Genomic DNA, 13,763 nt, shown 5'->3' on the forward strand with positions numbered 1-13,763 from the left:
AACTCACATCTCCATCTTAAAAGGGAGAAGTCTTATTCTAAAGTGTGACCCCTGGTTCTAGTCTGTGGCACCAGAGAAAACACCCACTGTGTATCCACCCTGTCAAATCTCTTCAAGATATTATACATTTCAACAAGATCACCTCACATTCTTCTAAACTCCAATGAGTTTAGGCTCAATCTGTTCAATCTTTCTTCATAAAATAAGCCCCTCATCCCAGGAATGAGTCAAGTGAACCTTCTCCAAGCTACTTCTAACACAATTATATTCCTTTTTTCAAATAAGGACATCAAAACTGTCCACTGTACTCCAGACATGCCCTGTACAGATGCAGTAAAACTTCTGTACTTTTGTATTCCATACCCCTTACAATAATCACCAACATTGCATTTTCCTTCCTAATCTCATGCAGTAGCTGCATACAACTGTTGTGATTGTGAATCAGGTTTTACCACCACAGAAATTTGGGCTACAGAATGGACACACTCCTTTTCACAGTGCCACATCCCATAAATGGTGTAGTTTCTGGGGGCGGGGTGCAAACTCACATTGAAAATTTATAATCTACCCATTGCGACTCCAAAATTTGGCTCCAAGTCAGTATTTTCAGGGCTACAGATACCAGTTTGGAAGTAAAATGGTGTCCAAGCCACTCTTAACCATTTCCACCATGGTACATGCTGAACGACATGTTGTGTGTAGAAGTATTGTAGTATAAGGGTATCTAGCATAGCAAGGTTTAATGTGGGACTGGGAAACTGTACCATCCACCGTGTGATGTAAAGAGACATATGACTAGGGTCAGTTTTGGACTGGACCGAGACCTGTGTAGAAGCAAGCATGGAGTTAGCTCATAGCTTAAGCAATGCTCTATATATGTATACCTCATTATGTGTTACCAGTAAACACTTAATGTTCAACTATACAAGACTCAGCACCTATTTGAGATCTACTGAACATACAGCATACAACAGGGTGGCAGTGAATTGGAAAACCCAGAACCTCATAAAAACCGGAGCAGAAATTCAAATACTGAAAAACTAAAGGAACAACATTCTGACCTGAATAAAAGCACATAGAGTGAAGACAAAGATATCGTCAGAAAGCAATTCCATTGTAAGACTGGAAGTAGAAAGGCAGAAGAAAAAACTCCACTGTGCAGCCGAGGACTCAACAATATTTAATGGAGTTGCATTGTGAATGCCCACAGAGTACAGTGTCAAAGTACCGAGCAGGGATGAATCAAAATTTCAGTTAAGTCAGGACTGGCTTAAAATGTATCAGAGCAGGCTATTTCTAAAAGCACTGTGGCCAGTCTGCATTCAGAATCAGCACCATATCACATGGCAGCCAAGCTCATTGTAAAGAGAAATCATGGAATCCTACAGTGCAAAAGGAGGCCATTCAGCCCATTGTGTCTGCACTGACCACAATCCCACCCAGGCCCTATCCCCATAACCCCATGCATTTACCCTAGCTAGTCCCCCTGACACTAAGCGGCAATTTAGCATGGCCAATCCACCTAACCTGCACATCTTTCTACTGTGAGAGGAAACCGGAGCACCCGGAGGAAACGCATGCAGACACGGAAAGAATGTGCAAACTCCACACAGACAGTGACCATTTTTAAAACCTGCATGGCATTTAAAGTTGCACTCAACTGAACTTTAAAGCAACCATGGACAACAAATCAACACTTCCAGCTGAATTTGAACTAATCCAAGGGCCAGACCAAACACAAAATTGTGGACTTTGGTAGAATCATAGAAACCCTATAGTGCAGAAGGAGGCCATTTGGCCAATCAAGTCTGCACCGACAACAATCCCACCTGGGCCCTAGCCCATAACCCCACATGTTTACCCCGCTAATCCCTCTAACCTACGCATCCCGGGACACTAAGGGGCAATTTAGCATGGCCGATACACCTACCTGCACATCTTTGGACTGTGGGAGGAAACTGGAGCACCCGGAGGAAACCCATGCAAACACAGGGAGAATGTGCAAACTCCACACAGTGACTCAGGCCAGGAATCAAACCCAGGTCCCTGGAGCTGTGAGGCAGCAGTGCTAACCACTGTAAATGATAGTTTCATGATTAAATAAAATGACAGAAGCTGAACAGGTGAATACTGGACAATGAACAAGGTCCAATAATCAATGATACTGTTGCAAAGCAAGGAATAAAATAATCCTCAGCTAAATTCGTTATGTTTCTAAAATCCTTCAATACATATTTTAATCTAAGCAGGAACAACATTTTACAGAGAGCAAAATTCAACAAATGTGTCCAACAGCCTGGAGAACTGGTTGACTTTTTTATAAACAAATTATACAGATTGGCTGAAGGCTGTGACTATGGTAACCTTAAATCAGAAGCCAAAAGACACAGAGTTGTTGCTGGAGTGAGAGACACTCCGCTTTCAGACATACTGCAGAATGAGGAAGATCTGACTCTGGAAAAAGTCACCCAAATATTCAGACGATCTGAAATCTGCCAACAGCATTGATCCATTTTAAGTGGCAAAAGCAAGCCATGGTACAGAGCAGCCCCAACTGTCCAGTTGGTGGGTCAGAGAGACCCCAGGCCAAGGAAGGCAATTTCCAAAATGACCACAAGGGGACCGTGTCAGTGCTGTGGAGTCAAATGACCTCACAGACAGGAGCAATGTCTAGAAATCTCAGTGCAGTGTTTCATTGCACCCACATGGGACACTATGGAAAGAAATGCAAAGAAAAGGTGGAGGATCCCAAGAAAATCCAAGAGTTTGAGGTACCACACTAGGAAGAGACCCAACCATGCTGTTTTTTTTATTCATTTGTGGGGCATGGGCGTCACTGGCTGGCCAGCATTTATTGCCCATCTCTAGTTGCCCTTGTTCTGAGAGCAGTTGAGAGTCAACCACATTGCTGTGGCTCTGGAGTCACATGTAGGCCATGTAGACCGGGTAAGCAGGGCAGATTTCCTTCCCTAAAGGACATTAGTGAACCAGATGGATTTTCCCAACAATCGACAATGGTTTCCTTGTCATCAGTAGATTCTTAATTCCAGCTTCTTGGGTAAGTCAAGGATCCTGGATTCTCTTTTTGGAATGCAGACAGCTCAGTAAACGGTCACCTCACCAACTTTAAATTGGACACAGGAGCCAGTGTTACAGTCCTGTCAGGCAACGAACAATGGCTGGCGACACAATGCCTCATGCCACCCACAACAAAGCTGCTCCAAGCAAGTGGCATTAAGCTCATTGTAAATGGTAAATTGCAAGTGGCACTCCACTACAAAGATAAATACATATGAGTAACATTGGCTGTGATTTTCTGGTCGCCTCACACCTGATGTGTTAGAGTGGAGTGGGGCCAAGAATCACAGGTGAGTGAGTGAGTGGTTTAGCACATTCTGCACGAGTGCCAAACCTCATCATTATCGTCCCACCGACCACTCTCGGATGTAACCTGGTTCCTGCCCTTACTGAGCAGGACCCAGATCAACATATTAAATTGAGCAGATTTTCTGATCCTTGGGCACGGCGGAAGCCCAGCGAGAATCACTACTGGTCTCCACAAATAGAAACCAGGCATGATAGCCAGGGCAGAGGGGCTCGGAGGCCATTGAAGCTACCAGTGGTCAGGGACTTGGCTGATGGAACACTGGCACTACCAGCGTAGTCATTGCCAGGGTGCCAGGGCAGTGCCAAGGGGGCTGGAGCATGAGTGGCGGGTTATGAAGGTGAGCATGAAGTGGGTGGGGGGGCGGGGGGATCATGAAGATGGGGCATGAGGGGGAGTCATAAAGGGGGGGTTCATAAAGAGGATGGTCAAGAAGAGGGTCATGAAGGGAAACCCATTGGGAGGGCCCCACTGCCAATGATCTTTGTTGGGGAGTGGGATGGGTAAACATCCCTTCAATGAGGAGAGGGAGGTGTTCCCGAGGGCTGTGGGAGGTGGGAGGGGGATCCTCAATTGAGATGAGGGCGGCCTGTAAAAATAGTGCCGATCTCTGTGAAACTGGGCTTGGCAGTGTGTTTAGGCCCCACACCTCTCAAAACTGGTGCAAAACTCACAGCTCTCCCAAAAATTGATTCAGAGTGGGAAAATTGCAATCTGCTTTTGTCACCATTTCCTAAAGGCTCCTTTACAACAAGGTTATTTAACCTCCCTTTCTCATTACAGAACATTAAGTCTAAAATAGTCCAATTCCTAGTTGGTTCTTCAATGTCCCACTCCAGAAACCATCTCATGCACACTGCAGGAATTCATCACGCACAGCATTGGTGCTAATGAGGTTTACCCAATCTTTATGTAAATTGATGTCTTCCATTACTACTGTATTTCCCCACATCACATGCAGCTCTAATTTCCCGATTTATACTGTGCCCAATGTTGCCACTACTGTTTGGTGGCCAATAAATGACCCCCACCAATGTTTGCTGCCCCTTCGTGGTTCTTAGCTCCAAACTGATTCTACATCTTGATTCTTCAGTCTAACGAACCATGCTGATGTTATCTACAGGTCTGTCCCAATTTGAAACATCAGTTTGTGGTGGTGTGTAGTTTTGTTGCAACATTGTGAGGAGTCATGTAAAACCCCAGTCAGGATATCGGTTTAAATAATTACCAATGAATATTTATTAACTTAAAAGAAAAATACACAATGGAAAAGATTACAATACTCTTAAGACACTTAGTACATGAATAATTTAACGCACAGTTTGTGTAGAAATTACCCCTTGTCCCAAAATATATCTTATGATCCCTGAATTTACTAAGACCTCCATTCCCCAAACAACATCCAAATTGAATGAATCTATAAGTCAAATCCAGCTTATAGTTACCACACAATATAGGGCTGATGATCAAGTCTGGGAAATGTCTTTTTCTGGTCCAGCAAAGAGTGTTAAACTGTCTTTATGAAGGTTTCCTGCAATGCCGTGGCTCCTATGTCTTAGATGCAACACCATAGCATCTCTGAGAAGTAATAGATGTGATGTGGAGATGCCGGCGTTGGACTGAGGTAAACACAGTAAGAAGTCTAACAACACCAGGTTAAAGTCCAACAGGTTTATTTGGTAGCAAACGCCACTAGCTTTCAGAGCGCTGCTCCTTCGTCTGGTGGAGTGGGAGATCTGCTCACAAACAGGGCATACAGAGACACAAACTCAATTTACAGAATAATGATTGGAATGCGATTCTTTACAGCTAATCAAGTCTTAAAGGTACAGACAATGTGAGTGGAGAGAGCATTAAGCATAGGTTAAAGAGATGTGTATTGTCTCCAGACGGGACAGCTAGTGAGATTTTGCAAGTCCAGGCAAGTTGTGGGGGTTACAGATAGTGTGACATGAACCCAAGATCCCGGTTTAGGCCGTCCTCATTTGTGCGGAACTTGGCTATCAGTTTCTGCTCAATGACTCTGCGTTGTCGTGTGTCGTGAAGGCCGCCTTGGAGAACGCTTACCCGAAGATCAGAGGCCGAATGCCCGTGACCGCTGAAGTGCTCCCCAACAGGAAGAGAACAGTGTTGCCTGGTGATTGTCGAGCGGTGTTCATTCATCCATTGTCGTAGCGTCTGCATGGTTTCCCCAATGTACCATGCCTCAGGACATCCTTTCCTGCAACGTATCAGGTAGACAACGTTGGCCGAGTTGCAAGAGTATGTACCGTGTACCTGGTGGATCGATCGACATTTCCAACGCGCCACAGCGCAAAACCGCCCCGACCTCCTCAGAAGACAAACACGGGACACGGTGGACAGAGTACCCTTCGTCATGCAGTACTTCCCCGGAGCGGAGAAGCTACGACATCTCCTCCGGAGCCTTCAACATGTCATTGATGAAGATGAACATCTCACCAAGGCCATCCCCACACCCCCACTTCTTGCCTTCAAACAACTGCACAACCTCAAACAGACCATTGTCCGCAGCAAGCTACCCAGCCTTCAGGAGAACAGTGACCACGACACCACACAACCCTGCCACAGCAACCTCTGCAAGACGTGCCGGATCATCGACATGGATGCCATCATCTCACGTGAGAACACCATCCACCAGTTACAAGGTACATACTCTTGCAACTCGGCCAACGTTGTCTACCTGATACGCTGCAAGAAAGGATGTCCCAAGGCATGGTACATTGGGGAAACCATGCAGACGCTACGACAACAGTTGAATGAACACCGCTCGACAATCAGCAGGCAAGACTGTTCTCTTCCTGTTGGGGAGCACTTCAGCGGTCATGGGCATTCGGCCTCTGATCTTCAGGTAAGCGTTCTCCAAGGCGGCCTTCACGACACACGACACCGCAGAGTCATTGAGCAGAAACTGATAGCCAAGTTCCGCACACATGAGGACGGCCTAAACCGGGATCTTGGGTTCATGTCACACTATCTGTAACCCCCACAACTTGCCTGGACTTGCAAAATCTCACTGGCTGTCCCGTCTGGAGACAATACACATCTCTTTAACCTGTGCTTAATGCCCTCTCCACTCACATTGTCTGTACCTTTAAGACTTGATTAGCTGTAAAGAATCGCATTCCAATCATTATTCTGTAAATTGAGTTTGTGTCTCTGTATGCCCTGTTTGTGAGCAGATCTCCCACTCCACCAGACGAAGGAGCAGCGCTCTGAAAGCTAGTGGCGTTTGCCACCAAGTAATAGATGTTACAGGACTCCTTGGCTGTGAAATGGATACTGGCCTCCTGGCTATGAGTTACAGATTGGATTTTGGCTGTGGGGTGTGGACTAGCCTCTCTGCTTCTGAGGGGGGGAGGTAACAGTTATACTATTTCCCCTTTTGTTATTTCAAACTCAAGATTCAGCTATCTACATATCTCAAATTCTTTCATAGAATGATAGAAACCCTACAGTGCAGAGAGAGGCCATTTGGCCCATCGAGTCTGCACCGACCACAATCCCACCCAGGCCCTACCCCCATATCCCTACATATTTACCCACTAATCCCTCTAACCTACGCATCTCAGGACACTAATGGGCAATTTTAGTATGGCCAATCAACCTAACCTGCACATCTTTGGACTGTGGGAGGAAACCGGAGCACCCGGAGGAAACCCACGCAGACACGAGGAGAATGTGCAAACTCCACACAGACAGTGACCCAAGCCGGGAATCGAACCCAGGTCCCTGGAGCTGTGAAGCAGCAGTGCTAACCACTGTGCTACCGTGCCGTCTTTTTGTGGAGCTTAGCATTTCTACAGCCCTGAATCACCCAGTCACTTAGGTAAACTGTTTCTGCTTGGGAAACTTAACATTTCTATAGGAGTCATCTAAGTATTCTATTTCTACTCCTAGAGCAATTCATCTTTAGATGCTCTCATACCTTTGGAATGCCTTGATCACTTTTAGAGGCTCACCTGCCCCTGGAAATGCTGACTGTTACTTTTGCTATCTTTCTATTTTAAGGCCTTTTAAAATTATTGTAATTGTTGTTAGGCAGATTTCAACTTTTCAAGTTCTTCTTACTGTTGCTGCTCGGCAAATCTTTGACATGAAAATCTCTCTTATTAATGTATTGATCTGTCCCATATTAACAGCGATACCCCACCTCCTTTTCACCTCTTCTTCCTAAATGATGGATATCTTTGAATATTCAGTTCCCAGTCGTTCACCCTGCAACCATGCCTCCATTATGGCAATTTAATCAGAGCCATTGAGCTCTATTTGTGCCATCAAATCATCTACCTTATTGTAAATGCTGCATGCATTCAGATTGAGTGTCCTCTTCAGAAAATTGATGAGGTCAACTAGCAAGGGTCTTGTTCCAAATTTTAAAATAGGTTCCCAAACTCTTCACTGGATTAGGGTGACTGAGCACAGTTTTACACTGAAAGAGGATACCAAGCCCCTGCCTGTTCACAGGACAGGAAATACAGCACCCGTTCATAAAGGAAGTACAGAAACAACTGGATGAGATCACCAAGCTCTCCAAAAGCACAATATTTTCAAAGCTTGATGCTTCAGACAAGGTCTCACATGGGACACTATGAGCCCATGGGATCCAGGGCAATTTGGCAAATTGGATCCAAAACTAGCTTCGTGGCAGGAGGCAGAGGGTGATGGTCAAAGGTTGTTTTTGTGACTGGAAGCCTGTGTCCTGTGGTGTACTGCAGAAATCGGTGCTGGGTCCTTTGCTGTCTGTAGTGTACATTAATGATTTGGAGGTCAGTGTGGGGGCTATGATCAGTTAGTTCATAGATAACATGAAAATTGGTGGTGTGGTAAACAGTGAGGAGGAAAACCTTAGATTATAGGATGATATAGATTGGCTGGTCGGATGGGCAGAACAGTGACAAATGGAATTTAACCTTGAAAGTAGGAGGTAATGCATTTTGGGGTGGCATGGTGACGCAGTAGTTAGCAGTGCTGCCTCACAACTCCAGGAGCCTGGGTTCGAGTCCAGCCTCAGGTGTCTGTCTGTGTGGAGTTTGCACATTCTCCCCATGTCTGCATGGGTTTCCTCCGGGTGCCCCAGTATCCTCCCACACTCCAAAGACACACAGGTTAGGTGGTCTGGCCATGGTAAAAATTGCCCTCTGATTTGTATGTGCGTGTGTGTACGCACCCTGCGATGGGGCATGTTCTGGTAGCTCCTGCAGCCAACTGGTGCCAAATGTTGTGTTTTGCAATCCTTTGGAATCCACCAGCAAGGCCGAGAGGGAGGGTCTGATGATTGGGCAACCCAGAACCAGTTGGTGAAATTTCTATCCAACCTGGTGCAGGTCAAAGAATCCCTGCAACACCTACTCAAAAATGTACAGGCATGTTGCTGGGGTGTGCACCAGGAACAAGTGTTTACACACATCAGAGCCATGCTGCTCTCACCCATACCCTGGCTCGTTATCACCCATGCCTGCCCACTACTCCAGCAGTGGATGCATCGTCCACAGGCCTAGGGGCAGTTTTACTTCGGGAACAACTAGATAGATGTCACCGGTCAGTCTATTAGGCATCTAGGGGGCTGTCATGCATGGAGATATGGTATGCCATTATCAAAAAGAAGGCTCTCACAGTTAGATGGGCTTGCAGGAAGTTCTCTATATCAGCTCGAAAGCCACCAGTGAAATGAATCATAGACCATTGGTCTCACTACTAAATGAGAAGGAGCTTGCAAAGATACACCCCAGAATTCAGAGATTCTATTTACCTGTCATGAGATTTGCGTACGAGACAGTGTATGTTCAAGGGAAACATCAAACAACCGCAGACACACTATCCAGAGCCACAGTCAACCTTCCTGCAACACACAAAGTTAACCTGCTTGAAGAGCTCAAGTCATACTCCCAATATGGGGAGGACATAACTGTTGGCTCCCACAGAGAAACTTCAGCAAATCCACCAGGAGCAGATGTGAGATGAGTAATGTGCCCGCATTTGTGATCACTGTCGACAAGGGTGAGCATGATGTGGATGTGAACAGAATTCCCACTCACCTGAAGAAGGGGCTTGGAGCTCTGAAAGCTTGTGTGGCTTTTGCTACCAAATAAACCTGTTGGACTTTAACCTGGTGTTGTTAAACTTCTTACAAGGGTGACCACAGGAGAGGCCAGGTGGCAACATCATGAAAATTTGGTTTGAGCATCAGAAGCATTTCACCGGGATGGATGATCTGCTGGTTTGCAATGAACAGTTGATCATTCCAATCTCTCTTCAGTCTGAGATTTTCCAAAAGATTCACCAAGGCCATCTGGGCGTTACAAAGGGCAGAGCACACAGGTCTAATCTGCAGCATAATATTCTCCGACATATCAAAGGCCATTGAAGAAATGATTGCAAACTGCCAATTGTGTGCACTGCACAAGTCAGATCAGTGAGCCGCTCACCCCCACATAGTTCTCTACCAAGTCGAGGGAATATTATCATTTGAAAATCCTGATGGATTGAGATGTAGCAATCACACATGGCAACCACGGAGACAGTCACTAGGTCTTAGACTTAGACTTAGATTTAGAACAGTACAGCACAGAACAGGCCCTTCGGCCCACGATGTTGTGCTGAGCTTTACCTGAAACCAAGATCAAGCTATCCCACTCCCTATCATCCTGGTGTGCTCCATGTGCCTATCCAATAACCGCTTAAATGTTCCAAAAGTGTCTGACTCCACTATCACTGCAGGCAGTCCATTCCACACTCCAACCACTCTCTGCGTAAAGAATCTACCTCGGACATCCTTCCTATATCTCCCACCATGAACCCTATAATTATGCCCCCTTGTAATAACTCCATCCACCCGAGGAAATAGTCTTTGAACGTTCACTCTATCTATGCCCTTCATCATTTTATAAACCTCTATTAAGTCTCCCCTCAACCTCCTCCGCTCCAGAGAGAACAGCCCTAGCTCCCTCAACCTTTCCTCATAAGACCTACCCTCCAAACCAGGCAGCATCCTGGTAAATCTCCTTTGCACTCTTTCCAGCGCTTCCACATCCTTCTTATAATGAGGTGACCAGAACTGCACGCAATATTCCAAATGTGGTCTCACCAAGGTCCTGTACAGTTGCAGCATACCCCACGGCTCTTAAACTCCAACCCCCTGTTAATAAAAGCTAACACACTATAGGCCTTCTTCACAGCTCTATCCACTTGAGTGGCAACCTTCAGAGATCTGTGGATATGGACCCCAAGATCTCTCTGTTCCTCCACAGTCTTCAGAACCCTACCTTTGACCCTGTAATCCACATTTAAATTTGTCCTACCAAAATGAATCACCTCACATTTAGAAACATAGAAAAATTACAGCACAAAACAGGCCCTTCGGCCCCACAAGTTGTGCCGAACATATCCCTACCTTTTATCAGGGTTAAACTCCATCTGCCATTTTTCAGCCCAGCTTTGCATCCTACCTATGTCCCTTTGCAGTCTACAACAGCCCTCCACCACATCCACAACTCCAGCAATCTTGGTGTCATCAGCAAATTTACTGATCCACCCTTCAGCCCCCTCCTCTAAGTCATTAATAAAAATCACAAATAGCAGAGGACCAAGCACTGATCCCTGTGGCACTCCACTAGCAACCTGCCTCCAGTCTGAGAATTTTCCATCCACCACCACCCTCTGTCTTCGATCAGATAGCCAGTTACCTATCCAATCGGCCAACTTTCCCTCTATCCCACACTTCCTTACTTTCATCATAAGCCAACCATGGGGGACCTTATCAAACGCCTTACTAAAATCCATGTATATGACATCAACTGCCCCACCTTCATCAACACACTTAGTTACCTCCTCAAAAAATTCTATCAAATTTGTGAGGCACGACTTGCCCTTCACGAATCCGTGCTGACTATCCCGGATTAATCCGCATCTTTCTAAATGGTCGTAAATCCCATCCCTAAGGACCTTTTCCATCAACTTACAAACCACCGAAGTAAGACTAACTGGTCTAAAATTACCAGGTTCATTTCTATTCCCTTTCTTAAACAGAGGAACAACATTCGCCACTCTCCAGTCCTCTGGCACCATCCCCGTGGACAGTGAGGACCCAAAGATCAAAGCCAAAGGCTCTGCAATCTCATCCCTTGCCTCCCAAAGAATCCTAGGATATATTTCATCAGGCCCAGGGGACTTATCGACCTTCAGTTTATTTAAAAAGGTCCTTGAAGGATGTGACATCCCGGACTGGTTGGTGTCCAATAACAGCCCACAATTCGCAAATGAATACTTCACTCAATTTGCCATCAGTTATGGCTTTCAGCACCTTACCATTTCACCACGGTATTTACAATGAAACGGTGAGTTCTTAGAGAACACACATCATTAAAAGCTCTTTTGAGAAATAACAATGACTTCCCTATGACACTTTTACTTTACAGATCCACTGCGCTACAATGTGGATTGGCCACATCAGAGCTCCTGATGAACAGGAAACTTTGCACTCAACTCCCAGTGCTGCCAAAGAAACTAATGTAAGAAGTCTCACAACACCAGGTTAAAGTCCAACAGGTTTATTTGGTAGCAAATACCATAAGCTTTCGGATGTAATCGTCATCTCCATATCAAAGAAACTAATCCCAGGGTTGGCAGTCAAGGACTTCTGAAGCATTCAGGATTGAGAACAGCCCTACATTAAAGACAGGCTTCAATCTACCACAGAAGGTACTGTACTAGATACCTGCCACCTAATACAAAGGAGACAGGATGTGCATCGGGGATCCTGAAAGAGAGGGTGCCATTGCCTTGTGAGATGATGACCAGCAGAGGTCATTTCTCATTCATATACTGGAAGGTACAATCAGGAGGAGCCTTCTCCTCATCCTCGAGGTGAACCTCCCACTACACATGAGAAAATTAGGAGAAGAGAACCAAATGCCAGAAAGACAGATTGCAACTCAAACTCTGAATCAACAAAGGTTGTCCAAACCAACAATTCCTCTGGATGAGACCGGAATTAAATCTGGGACAACAGTAACCCTCCAGACAGTCCGAGTTGAAATCAGACATTTCAGAAGGGGTTAGGGTGGTTGCATGGCATGATTGCAATGTAAATACATTGGATAAAGACTTGGGGAAGGTAAAATATCAGGGTATCTGGTTTCATGTGTGACTGGGAAACAGTACCACCCACAGTATGATGTAAAGAGACATATGACTTGAGATGAGACTCAGTTGTGGACTGATAGAGACCTGTGTAGAAGCAAGCATGGAGTTAGCTCATAGCCTGGCCTCTACCCTATATATACACATGTACATATATCAATAAACACTTAATGTTGAACCATACAAGACTCAAATCTCTTGATGAGATCTACTGAACATACAACATAACAAGGATGGGCATTATTGTGCCAGAAGCATGCAGAGAAGATAGATTATGTTGGCCATTAGTATATTATGCTGATTTAACCCTAACCTGTCTTTTTGCTGCTCTAGTTATCTCCCTTTCCTAAATGTGTGCAGTTGAACATGTTCCCTGGCAATGGCAACAAGCTCTGTGCACAATACTCATCAGCCTCTGTACCATTCCAGTGAATTCCTCATCTGAGTCCTCTGCGTCAGAACTCATGTGTGACCTGCCATTCCGAGGAGCTGGAATCCATACTATTCTTTTCCTCTCTCTGCCTGCAACCCCCTCTTGCCCAGTGAATCATCATGCGCAGGTCTCACCTTGATGCTATCGTCTATGATTTTCACAATGCCTGCACTGAATATGAGCTCATGGGGCAGCATGTTGGCATTGCTGTCTCACAGTGCCAGGGACCCGGGTTCAATTCCAGCCTCGGGTCACTTTCTGTGTGGAGTTTGCACATTCTCCCTGTATCTGTGTGGGTTTCCTCCAGATGCTCCAGTTTCCTCCCACACTCCAAAGATGTGTGGGTTAGGTTGATTGGCCATGTTAAATTGACACTAGTGTCAGGGGCATTAGCCGAGTAATGCCCGGGTTATCGGAATAGGGCTTGGGTGGGATTGTGGTCGGTGCAGACTCGATGGGGCCAAATGGCCTCCTTCTGCACTGTAGGGATTCTATTATTCTCATGGCTGTGAGTGTCAGATTGTGTGATTGTTTCTTCCTCCTCATGCTGTTTTCTGGAAAGGCATTTAGCCTTCCACACCACTGGCTGGCCAGATGGCAGATTTGGGGATCTGAAAACTTAAAGGTACAAGGGCAATGTTGGGGTGAAGGAAGTGGGGAGAAGCAACAGGTGCATGGTTACACCATTTGCAGTTTGTACATCATAACAGGCTGATAGGAATTGAGAAGGTGCGTTAGACATGAATATGCCATCATCCTCATTGACTTCAGTGATGCTGGTGGCCA

This window comes from Mustelus asterias, chromosome 9 (genome assembly GCF_964213995.1).
Source record: "Mustelus asterias chromosome 9, sMusAst1.hap1.1, whole genome shotgun sequence".
In the NCBI taxonomy this organism is placed as follows: domain Eukaryota; kingdom Metazoa; phylum Chordata; class Chondrichthyes; order Carcharhiniformes; family Triakidae; genus Mustelus; species Mustelus asterias.